This window comes from Biomphalaria glabrata, chromosome 9 (assembly GCF_947242115.1).
Source record: "Biomphalaria glabrata chromosome 9, xgBioGlab47.1, whole genome shotgun sequence".
In the NCBI taxonomy this organism is placed as follows: Eukaryota; Metazoa; Mollusca; class Gastropoda; family Planorbidae; genus Biomphalaria; species Biomphalaria glabrata.
This window is the reverse complement of record NC_074719.1, coordinates 10,245,610-10,259,316: the sequence shown is the minus strand read 5'-3', so window position 1 is coordinate 10,259,316 and position 13,707 is coordinate 10,245,610. Positions and strand designations below refer to the sequence as shown.

Below are 13,707 nucleotides of genomic sequence, written 5' to 3'. Positions count from 1 at the left end.
CTAGTCTCTAACAGTGCACACCTTCTGCACTAACTTGGATGGCGGTTTGCATGGCAGGTTAGAATCAAAAGGTGATAGTCTGGTGCAGCCGCAGGAGAAGGAAGAACGAGCCAATAATGTTATCGGCATTCATTCAACTATTAATAACTGATAATTGTTTTGTTTTAAAAAAAGTATAGATTGACTTTAAATGTTCCCCTGCCCCTCCCTTGTTTGTCAGGACGTAGCGCTCCCTTTAGAAGGCGCTGCCAACAATTTAATTAACCCTGACCTAGTCTATCAAGACTACCAATATTCTCTACACCAGATATGCGATAAAAAACTAACTCTTTAAAGTTATCTGCCTTAGATGAAGATAGTCACTACAATAGTTTTTGAGAGAAAAACTGAATGGGCTTGGGTAATTATGATAATTGAAATAGGCAATACGACGCACGCAGAAGAGATGGAAGAGTCAGGGCTTTCATAACTGTCGGCTAGGCAACGGTGAGCATAGATCCACATCTATTAAGCTTCTCAGGCCATATTTATTTTATATATTTAAGTCTTAAGAGTGTGTTCTACACAGTTTGAGGAAATGTTTTTATTAAAACAAAAATTTTATTTAGCCCTTGAATCCACTCTAATATTATACAGATCTACATCTATTATATTAGTATCTAGACTATTCTAGACTCTAGATCTAGATTTAAACATATTTATAAGCAAATATTATTTTTAATCAAATAAAGGGTTTTGGTCGATTAACTATTTGTATAGTGCTATTCATACTATGTTTACATTTACATTCGCTTAACCTGTAACATTATTATTTTGTTTAATTGTTTCTAATACACTAGATCAGTGACTATATCAGTGATAGGATGCGCGGTGGCTGAGCTGTAAAGCTCTTGGCTTCCGAACCGGGGTCCGGGGTTCGAATCCTGGTGAAGACTGTGATTTTTAATTTCGGGATCTCCGGGCGGGCGCCCCTGAGTCAACCCAGCTCTAATGGGTACCTCACATTAGTTGGGAAAAGAAAAGGCGATTGGTCATTGTGCTGACCACATAACACCCTCGTTAACCGTAGACCACAGAATCAGATGACTTTTACATCATCTGCCCTATAGACTACAATACGCAAATTAAGACGAAACACATACACATTCACAATCAGCGCTTTATGAATTTGACTTCTATGTACTTCTCGATGACGACAGGTGACACTGTAACACTTTGACCGGAAGTTGAAAAAAGGAGTTTTAAAATCTGTTTTAGTTCTAATGGAAAGGAGACGACCACTTATTTCAGATCCAGTGCTAGATCAATATTTTCAATCAAATTAAGTAGAAAAAGAATATATAAAGTTGATTTAGCTTTTTTTAAAAAAGATAACCGATTATCAATTTAAAAACTGTGTTATTTCAATGTCCCTTAAGACTAAGAACAGTGGGTGACGAGGAGTAACTGGCCGAAAAACGAAATGACTTTTATGCCCGTTTAAAGATTTACAAAAAGAAATGAATGTCAAAACTTTAAACAAGGAAAAACAAGAACCATGTTCCAAACATGTATCCAGTTTTACATGATATGGTACAGTAGCTAAAACATACAAGAAAATTATCAAAGTTGGATCAGTTTAAATATATTACACGATTAAGTATTGAGGTTTTATTTGTATCTCTATCAAATGTTTAATCATTAATTCTTCCACCTGGGGTAGACATAAAAATACGAAAACTTATCCTGTTATTACTTACCTTGCACCTAGAACAATGAAGCCATTTTCACTATTGAGACAACAGTGGTTAAATTTTTTTATTCGCAATTCCGAACCAATATGTTTTTTAAAGCCGACATTAAAATGTTTAAAGTACAATCTTATTCAAGTACTTGTACCTAAAGCATGTAGCACATATTTGGTGCGTAACTTTCTTTCGGTCCGGTTTTTTAAACATTTATTTATGTTTATTTCATCATATATCTAGATCTAGACATAAATCTAATTCTCTTCTACATACAATGTATGTGAGGGGTTATCCTTGAATCAGTGTGACTAACAAATGTGTTTTTACAAATAACTTGGAACATCTGTTTGAAAGCCTGTGTATGTGTGTGGAGAACATGTCTACAGTTTAAATGTAAAAACTGAAGCTAATGTGTAGCACAATTTTAGAACGACTGGATCTACAACAAGGCTGCCTGGTCGTGAGGTTTGCGCGCTGGACTGTCGTTCGGATTTATCGATGGTCGAGGGTTCAAATCCTGCCCGCTCCCATCCCCCGTCGTCCTGCGGGAGGTTTGGACTAGGAAGTAAACTATCTTCAACTCTGAAGGAACATCCGAAACATGTAAAACATTTTACAAACAAACAAACATTCTAAATTAACATTAAATCCCCCAGTATTATCACACTGTAGATGGGGGCCTATTTAAGTGTCAGCGTGTGTGTGTTTTTGATGTGGTGGATGTATAATACGGTTTGTGGACATGGGTCATTCTAAATAAGGTGCGTCTCTAGATGTATGACTGACACACACAAACACACACAAAAATGTAAAGAGAGGACTAAATTACAAATTGTGATATTTATTCTTTCAAAATGTTCCGCATCAATAATTTATTTATCAGGACTATTTAGGACTTCATAATTTCCGGGTAAAAAATGTGTGTATTGCGGAGGTATTATTGCATGAAAGGATGTAACGGATGATTTAAAAAAAGGATGCACTTTGTCTTAAACTGTGTATTACTGACTTTTCAATCATCATCATCATCAAACTCCATTAGAGTGAGGGCTTCAGAGGCTCAAATCCTCTCTTGCAAAAGCCCTGGACAGAAACCCTGCTGTCTTGCGTAGTGCATAAATCTCGCCATACAGGTCGAGAATTTTTGGTTTCCCAGACCTGTCGCGACGGAGATCTGCAAGTCTGGGGCAGTCAAACAGAATATGAGGCACGGTTTCCTCTTCTTCCCCGCAGCGAGGGCACTGTGAGACTTTTCAATAGAAGGCTGAAAAAAAAGGTGGTGGCTTTTCAATTAGTGATGAAAAAAAAAAGTTGGGTGGCGTAAAAGTTCGTGGTCGGGAACGAGGGCTTTCTATTGGAGGATGCCAAACAGAAGAATTAAATACACTATTTGCAAATGTTTTGGTTCTAATTTTTCAAGTCTGGAAATAAATGTTTCAAAATAAACCAAAGAAAAAAAACTTACATCTCAATTTGTAATGCATCAGAATATTCACAATCAACTTGTCCATTAGCTGACACCGTGGGCGTCGGGCACACTAGAAATATCAGGGTTCAATTATAAAGTTAAAATAACATTTCTATTAAACATTAACAAAAATATTTTAACTAGTGTCTTTAATGTTTTATTGTAAACATTTCGTTTTGTGGTAATGGCGACTAGTGTGTTCCTGCAATTTGACTTATGGAAATTACTGAAATTCACTACGCCCTGTTTCTCCTAAAAAGAATTTTGCAGGTCAAGAAAGTTTAAATCCAGAAAGGGGGAGGGGGCGGGCTGATACTAAAGACTACTTGACATTCGATCGTACATGTACATTTCAAATTGGCTTAATAGTAAAGAACCTGTTTCGATAGCAAACAAAAAAATCTAATAAAGCACTTTAAAAACAAACAAATCGTATATTTATCGTAGTTGTATCAATGAGTTTGAATCAGTCATGTAATTAAATTTGAAATAGATCTAGACCCACAATAGTAAATCTATACGATTATAATTATTTTTTACCAATTGTTTTAGTTTAGCGCAATTTCAAACTTTTACTTTTCTCAATACGCTATGATCCTATCACTTCTCTGAAGCTATTGGGAAAGGATGTGTGGTAGAAAGAAGCGAGTATCTGGGTCAATATTACCGCGAATGCTTTTTAAATGCTTTTTTATAAAAAATATAAAAAAAAAAACTGTTGAACTACCTGGACTCGAATTCAAGGTCTCTAGTCTCCTCAAGTCGTTACACTAACCACGTGATTATGAAAATAGAAGGTTTTATAGTTATCTACTGATGGTCTCAAAATTTAAAGCAAAGTATAAAGGGGACTAATGCAACTTATAACACCACTTCCGTCAAGTACAATATCTTTCCTTTGTTCGATACCAAACAACGCAATTAGTTAATTAACTAATTGTTTAATTATTTAAAATTGATTCTTGCATTGTCATCTAAAAGAAATTATCGGTCGAAATTTCAACTTGATCAGAGATTTGGTGTGAGGGAAAAACGTGTACACAATTTTTACCAGACAGACATACCGACAGACAGATTGAGTTGATATTAACTTTGAAAAACATGTCAAAAATGGATGCGACATCTATCTTGAGAAATTTTCTTTTCAGGCATTACAAAGAAATTAAAACATTTTTTTTGGAATCGCATTGGCGAAAAAGTATTTTAATTTCTTCTTGAAAGAAAGTTTTTAATTAATTTTGTCGCAGCCGTCTCTTACAAAAAACAAATTACAACAGATCTTTTCTCCCTGAAAAAAATGTCCTCTTCGCTCCCTACAGTTTGAGTAACTTAGACTTACTGTCAGTCTCAACGTTTCTTTTTACTGGAATGTTCCTGAGGAATCAAAGAGAAAATAACAACATTACAAATGTCATATTTAAAATGAAATGCGAGTTTAAAGAGCCAATCAACTGGCTATAACTTAAACCTGCTGTGATGAAAAATGCAATATAATTGTTATTTTCCACAGTTCTATAGATTAAACACTGGGCTTTGAAGGTAAACAGATAAATCAATTTAATCTAATAATGAAGTCATTTTTCTGCCATTTTTTAATAAACTGTGTAGCTACGCATAACGAGTTTATATGCAAAATTTCAGCTCAACAGCATACAAAAAATTGTCAAAATTAACGTTTTAAATTTTGTTTACAATTAGGAAAGTGTCAGTTAATAGTTGGAATTGAATGAAATAGAGAAATAGCCAATCGTCGTTTCAGAAGTCAAATTTAATGAGATTAGAGACATGCTAGTATCAATGGAACATGAATGTACAATGTTCAAGACAAGAAAAATGAATCTATCTTCTAGTAAATTCTAGTTCATAGTTCATAGTTTCCGGTTAAAATAAATGAGAAATGGACATACTCACAAAAAAGATGATGTCTATTATGAGCTATCCCGACAAGATCAATGTCTAATCTTTCGACTCAGGACCGGACACAACAGAATGAGACATGTGTACCGAAAGCTAAAAATTGGAACCAGTGAAATCTGCGCATATGGAGTGTCACCTGAGAATGCTGACCATGTCCTCCAAAACTGCTGTCTTTACCAACAGGCCCGTACAAGACACTGGCCCCAAAACACCTCAATAGAAAGAAAGCTATATGGAGAGCTCCCTGATTTGGAAACCACTGCACAGTTCATCTCATATATTGGTCTAGTCATCTGAACGCTCCAACCAAAGATTTAGAACGAAGAAGAAGAAGAAAAGTTTCCCGGTAATAGCAGAATACGGAATTCACTGTTAGATTTACTTTAGGCAGCGAAATCTGGCTTTTATCATTTTTTAATATTTTTTTTAGCGAATTAATTTAATGCTATGTTAATCATGAATGTGAACAATTTAAATCATTTAATTAATATCAACTTCAACTCTTTCTCTCCAGCACCATGTATATGGATTTATCTTCATACGAAACTAGAACATTATATATACTAGTTATAAATAACACTCCCTTACCTGGCATCTAATAAAGAGCAAGTGATCCATGACACAATACAAATTGTTATCAAAATATCCTTAAACGCCATCTGAAATTACTTCGTTTTTCCACATATAAATGTATTCAGTCTAGTTCGTTGAAAGTCAAGTCACAACTATTGAAATAGGTCTACATTGAGTAATGTGACATTATTATGGCCCGGTTCTAGAGTTTGAATAATGAGATAGCCCAGTTTAAGAGATTAAATAGTACGAACCTTAGTCCTTTATAATCTAATTTAACGGATTGCTAGAACTCTTCTAAAACTATATATTTTAAAAACACTATGATATTAGTACTGAGAACAAATCAGTATTGATACGTTAATAACCCCACCTTACCATTAGGTAATGAGACAGTGAAGAATGTATCAAAAGTCTTTTAAGATATTCATAATTTTCTAAACAGACTTTTTTCACCTTAAACTATTTTTTTTCTTACTATAATTTCATGTTAAAGTCAAAATTTTAAAGTACAGTAACACCTATGGATCGCGATACAACCATGATGCACAGCCAGGGATGGACTGGCTATATGGGCAAAGGGGCAAATGCCCGGTGGGCCGGTACCAAATGGGCCGGTCTGGTCGCGACCGAAGAAAAAAAAAATTTCAATGCAGACAACTTAAAAAATAAAGCAACAGCAGCAAGACACAATACTAACAACATTAATGGTTATCAGTTTCCTCTGGTATCATGTTATCAGTCGGACGAACAATAAAATATTATCGGCAACATTTTCAATATGTACAAGTCTCTTCATTTTGTATTGGCGGAGTGGTTGTTATTTTTCATTTTATAGGTCTGATATTCTTGCTGAATATATTGAAACCTGCCTTAATACCTGAGTTTTGCGTTTTTACTCAAACTTAATTTGTAATCTTGGTATATGTAAATCCATTCCATAGAATGACTAGAACAGATTCATGCATATTGAGTAATGTTGATTTCAATGTGCAATATAGATTCTAGTTCCATAATCTAAGTTTTCTAGTAATAAAATCAGTTTCCTGGACAAAAAAATTATATTCGCCAGAATTCTGAATTCTACAAAGTAAACATATTAACCTTAATAGCATATCATTGTTTTCTCCCATCTTTCAAACAAAATAATATGTAACATCTTTTGTATTAGCAATTAGACCAGCGTAATCTTCAAATACAAAAACAAAATCTAATAAAATACTCTGAAAGACACAAAGATAAAGGCACATTCCTCGACCCATATGCTAGGACAAATTTGTACAAATACTCCTTCTTCCCTAGTGCTATTAGAGCATGGAATGGGCTGCCTGAGCTAGCCAGGAAAACCAGTGACTTGGCAGAGTTTAAGTCATTGGTTAATATGCATGACTAAATGCATGACGCGTAGGACGTAATCGTCTTCTTTTTTGAAGTAACGTCTGTATTATATAAGATAAGAAGATAAGGTTCTCAACCTTTTTAGTCCCGCGACCGCTTTTTGAAATTGCCTTCAATGCGGTGACACCCAACATTGATTCTGGAGTTCTAGTTCAAATTATTATGTTCACGTCTTAAATATTTGACACTATTTAAGACGCGACTAGGGTCAAGGGAAATTGAGAAAAAAAGACAAAATGTTGAAATAGCATGTATTCAAATACTAGAACTTCAATTGTCATGACATTGAACTTTAGAACTGTGTGACTGTACTAGAAGAAACACATTTTGTTTACTGATTTAAATTCCTGCTTTCTCGTTGATCTATTGGTCTCCAAGGCCCACAGGTTGTGACGTCAGTTGTCAGGCCTTCTATAACGATTGGTCTCGGTCCAACCCGCTAAGTAGACAAAAATGTTTCTCCATCTTTTAACTTTTCATGAAAGACTGAATACAATAAATAAAATAGAACGAATTTTTAAAAAGCTAGTTAATGACTATTTTAAAATATAATTAATTGTTTTAAATTCTATAAACTGATAATTGGATCTTGTATAGAGACACACAAATGTATTTTTAATCTTAATATATCTTGTTTATTTTGTAATTTTTTTCTTTGTCTGCATTAAATATGGCAAGGTGTGCGGATTATAGCTGGCTTTGGTAGGTCGGGGGGAAATACTTCACTAAATCTTCATAATCAAAGCAAATCTAATATATATAGATTATGGCTTGTTCTGTCTCGACATACCATGGATTCGCCCAGATCCCTTTAGATAGGGAGATCGTGCGTAGACATGCGTATGGCTGGCTTCTTTCTCGACCTAGTGATGGGCTTCACAAACGCAGATGTAGAAGCTGCCGTGGGAGGGGGGGAGGGAATATTTTAGTGGATAATCCGAGCGTATAAGTAGACCAACTCTTGAGGTTGTCTCCTGAAGTCTTAATACTGAAAGGCAGTTTGAAGTTTTACAGATATCAATGTCTCAAACAGTCCTTTTCCTGTTCAAACTTTGTATATCAGAGGATTTTCAAACATAAAAAATGATTTAGTATCTGACATTGACATTTTCACAGAAAAAGACATATTTAATTATAACACAATTATTTATGTTTGAAATACTACTTTTAATGATTATATTGAATTTGTGAATAGTTCTAAGGTTTAAAAAATTGAGTAAAATAAATATAATTCAGATGTTAATACTTTCCAAATCGTGTTTCGGTACAACTTGTCTCCCCCTGTTTATTTCTACCTTTCATTTCTACCTTACCCCAATGGTGGTACCAATGTAGATCTATGTATCGCTGTATGAAATAGAAAAACAGTCTTTGTTTTACACTCATGGAAAATATAAAGAAAATTATTTGGTTCCATTATATAAATAAAATGTAAACTCCTATTATTTCTTGAACTTTCTCATGTATCTTTTTTTTTTTTACAGATTATAAATAACAACGAAAGTGCAATAAGCATTTCTTTTAAAATTTTTTAAAAGGAATAGGATATAATAAATAATACAATATCTACATCCTAAGTGCGTATCACAGGAGCACACGGTTGAGATTTATTAAATTGTAACCAATCTAAGGGACGATATTCAATGAAGAAACGAGGTAAAAGATGACTGACTTTTATTACAAGCGATGAAAGTTGTAAGACGATCACAATAAACAGAAATGTCAGCCTTGGTTTTCAGGTCCTCCAGCCCTAGCGTGCAGGGTTCACTGTCACCACCTTCACTTTCCTATAAAGTTTACAAACCCTGTCGTTCTCTAGCAGTGGCGTAGCTAGGAGGGGGGAGAATTGGAAGATCCCCCTGGGCTCCCACTTGAGGGGGGCCCCCAAATGAGTGTCCGAAATCATTACTTTTTAATTTATTGGCTAATCCAAATCAATTGATACAATCTATTGAATTACAAGCTTTGATTTTTAAATATATTTTCTTATGTCATTCTTCAAGTGTAACATTCAAAAGTTATTAAGAGAAAAATAATCGCTCTAAGTATTTTTAAAATGTTTTTCTTATTTAAGGATATGAACATTTAATATTGAATATGAACGTAGTTTTTTTTAAATAAAAAAGCGTAATGTTGAGAAAATCATGATAGACTAGACATTTACTAGTTCTAGAAAGTTATTGAGGGAAAGTATTCTATATGAAGAAGGACACGATCATAATGATCAGAAGTTAAAGTCTAGTAAAAGGTATACATTTATTTCTAACTAATATTATGTACTTCACAAAAAGAGATAAGTAAAAAAAATCACTATAATTTATATTGCTAGCCTTCAGGGACCCATTTCATAACTGAAATATACACAGAAGTAGTGGCGTAGCAAGGGATTTGGTAGCCCTGGAAGCTTGACCTTATATTCTTCAGGGGCCCTGCATTTTGACATTCGACATCTTGACTTGAGATAATGAAGTTAATATAAGTCTACAAAAGTCTATTGTGTAGAATACATGTAACATAGTCACTAATTTACATAACAACATGAATAGCATGGCATTGGCTTAATATTTAATCTAAAAAAAAATATTTGACACACTCACATGTGGACCCTTAAAGTGGGGGTCCAGGAGGATTTTCAAATTTGTACCCCACTCCCCCACCCTATCTACGCCACTGCACAGAAGGGAGATAGAGGTCTCAGACTGTTTTTTTTTTTCCTTACCTCGGCACACTATGCGACGTTGAACGTTCACCGTTCCCTTTTATTTAGTTGGCAAATTTATACTTAAAATGTAGGGTTTAATATCGTTTGCTCAATTTAATACTTAATTTACTTTCGAAATGCTATTATGTTTACTAGCTATTCTAGCCACTTACGTATGCAATCAGGCGTGATGACTCTATCAAAGAATCCAGTGGGCACATCACAAGGAAACACAAAGTCCTTGGCATCGGTCCTCTCAAATTTAAACCCGTCTTTACATGTTATAGTGCAGATACTAAAAGCATACAAGATAATCAAAGTTGGGGTTAAATTTTAAACAGATCACAAGGTTTAATGTTAGAATTTTATTTGTAAATTTCATTTTAATAAATATTTTAATGTTTACTTTATGTGTAGTCCGTTTCATTGCTGGACATGCTCTTATAAAGCATATATATATATATTAGTACAATTCCAAACTATTAGCTTACCCCCTTTTGATTGGTATAGAAAGTTAGAATGTTCTGGAACTTCTAAAACTGTTCTTTAAAAATTGACTGTTTTGTATATCTTTGGAGAAACAAATCACTCACTAATTGGTGTGTGGGGGGGGGGATAGGCTATATGGGCCGGTGGGGCCACAGAAAGGAGCAAATGGATGCCACTACGTATCAAAAAGGTTTTATGATATATATATTATAAAGTAGAAAGTAAGGCGTATGTATGTATGTATGTATGTATGTATGTATGTATGTATGTATGTATGTATGTATGTGTGTATGTATGTGTGTATGTATGTATGTGTGTATGTATGTGTGTATGTATGTATGTATGTATGTATGTATGTATGTATGTATGTATGTATGTGTGTATGTATGTGTGTATGTATGTATGTATGTATGTATGTATGTATGTATGTGTGTGTGTGTGTGTGTGTATGTATGTATGTATGTATGGTATGTATGTATGTATGTATGTATGTATGTATGTATGTATGTATGTATGTATGTATGTATGTATGTGTGTATGTATGTATGTATGTATGTATGTGTGTATGTGTGTATGTATGTATGTATGTGTGTATGTATGTGTGTATGTATGTATGTATGTATGTATGTATGTATGTATGTATGTATGTGTGTATGTATGTATGTATGAATGTATGTATGTATGTATGTATGTATGTATGTATTTATGTATGTATGTATGTATGTATCTGGTATTTTGTCCTGCCATTTGACATTTAGTATTTTTCTCATACATGTCATGTGGTAGTGATTCAGTTTCTTTGCATGTTTACTATACACTGTCCATGTTTCTGAGGCATAGAGCAATGTAGGGAGGATGACGGCTCTATAGACCCTAGCTTTGTGTTTGTGGTGATACCATGTCTGTTGCAGACATTTTTAGATAGTCTGCCATAGGATGCACAGGCCTTGGCGATACGCAGGTCGATTTCACTATCGATTTTTCCGTTTCTGGAGAGTGTGCTGCCAAGATATGTGAATTTGTCCACTGCGTTTATATCCTGTGCATTTATATACCAGATACTGAAGTCCGTCAAAGAGCGTGTCTGCAAAGCATCCACACAACCCTGATGCAGTCCCAGCTGCGATGGGCAGGTCACGTTTACCTAATGGAAGACCACCGCATCCCTAAACGACTCTTGTATGGTCAACTAAGCGAAGGAAAGCGCTCGCAAGGTGGTCAAAGAAAGCGCTTCAGGGACACCCTCAAAGCTTCTCTGAAGGCGTTTAGCATAGACCCAGGCACCTGGGAGACAGAGGCACATGACAGAGCATCAAGGCGCACAGGTTGCTGAGGAAAAAAGAACAACGCTGGCAGAAGAAAAACGCCAGAGAAGAAAAGCAAGGCAAACGACACTAGCTCCAGCTGAAATAACCTGCCCAGTGAGCGGCCGAACATTCCGGGCTCACATAGGTCTCACCAGCCACACGAGGAGGCAAAAAAAAACCAGTGCAAAGCCCTCAGCCCCCTGGATGACAAAGTGGTCATCATCGAACCACGATAGACGAACTATATATATATATATATATATATATATATATATATATATATATATATATATATATATATATATATATATATATATATATATATATATATATATATATATATATGTATGTATGTATGTGTGTGCCGAATAGGCCAAATAGAAATCAAAACCGTTTGACCAATCTTGATAAAACTTGGCAGAAATGTTCCTTGGGTACTAACTTGAACCGTGACGTATGTATAGTAGCCCTAAAACAAACTTAAGACCCTAAAAAAAAGTTGCCCAACTCTATAAAAGTATTGTATCTTATAAATCTAGGTCACAAAGCCCTGTCTACATCAAGACAAAGAGGTCACGCATGCGCAGAGATAAAAATGTCTAGGTCTAAATTAGCTCTCATTCAAGAAAACATAATTTTTTACTTTTACACATGAACATACATATAAGTGTCTATTCATTTAATAATTTAATGAAAATTAACCTTCAAATTTGAGTTTACAAAACCTTATTTTACATAAAATCGTTCGCTCTAAATGTAAATAGATAAAAAGCATTAGGGCTTATTAAAAGAAATTTCTATAAATCAAATAAGAACATAAAACTAAAATGTTATTTAACCTTGGTTAGGCCAATAATAGAATATGCATCCTTTGTTTGGGACCCCTCAAGAAAACATTAAGAAACTGGAACAGACACAAAATAGAGCAATGAGATTCATAACAAACGAATATTCACATTTGACTAGAGTAACACCTTTAGTAAAATCACTAAATTTTGAAAGCCTTCAGGACAGAAGACTCAAAAGTAAAGAAGCAATTATACATAAAACACTGAACCATAATCTTCCAATACAACAACAAAATCTAATAAAATACTCAGAAAGATACAAAGATAAAGGCACATTTCTCATTCCTTATGATAGGATAAATTTGTACAAATGTTGAAGTTGAAAATCTTCACCAGGATTCGAACCCGGGAACCCCGGTTCGGAAGCCAAATGCTTTACCGCTCAGCTACCAAGCATCCCCTGGACTAATCGAATCTTATAATTGATGTAATTGTTTTGAAAGGCTTAAATTCTATTCCGGTATTGTCTAATGAGAGAATGCTCATCAGGAAATCTACATTCGCAGATATAAGGAACGAATTTATGTAAAAAATGCTTTGGAACACTAATTTGAAGGTTAATTTTATTAAATAATGAAATCAATTTACTATAATTTGTATTTTCATGTGTCAAAGTAAAAAACTATCTGCGCAAAGTGTAGTTCTTAAAATTAGATGTAGATCTAGATCCTTTCGATCTTTTCTCATGTAAACATGGCCTAGATCGATGAAGTTATAATGCTTACATACAGCTGGTCAACTTTTTTTTTTGAGGGTCTTAAGTTTGTTTTAGGGCTACAATACATACACTACGGTCTAAGTTAGTACCCAAGGAACATTTCTGCCAAGTTTTATCAAGATCGGTCAAACGGTTTTGATTTCTATACGGGGACATACATACATACATACATACATACATACATACATACATACATACATACATACATACATACATAAATACATACATACGCCTCACATTCTACTTTATATATTAGATATATAAAAGATAAATTAATACATAATTATAATGAAACTAAAGCTCATGTTTTAAATAACTATTTCTCAGCCCCAGGAGACAAAGACATTTTATTTAATTTGAACCAGTTTGAAAACATGTAGAGGTACAAGAAAAGGGGATCCAAAAACTATTAGCGAACAAACGAATAAAGCATCTGGACCTGATTTACCAAGATATGAAAGGTGTATTTATAAAGATATAGAGAAAGATAAATAATTACTTTATACACTCAACATAATTTTGTCATAGGTCCGTCAGCAATATAGACAATAGAGTTTAAAT

At 34.2% G+C, this 13,707-nt stretch overlaps 1 long non-coding RNA gene across 1 annotated transcript; it reads right to left on the bottom strand.

The window, feature by feature from the left end:
* Positions 1 to 1,543: 1,543 nt before the first annotated feature.
* LOC106071482 (uncharacterized) lies at positions 1,544 to 5,860 on the bottom strand. Its single transcript, XR_008779936.1, has 4 exons — positions 5,701 to 5,860; positions 4,535 to 4,569; positions 3,193 to 3,265; positions 1,544 to 1,581 (listed from the first exon to the last, which is right to left on the bottom strand). It is a non-coding gene; the product is annotated as an uncharacterized LOC106071482 (long non-coding RNA).
* Positions 5,861 to 13,707: the final 7,847 nt, after the last annotated feature.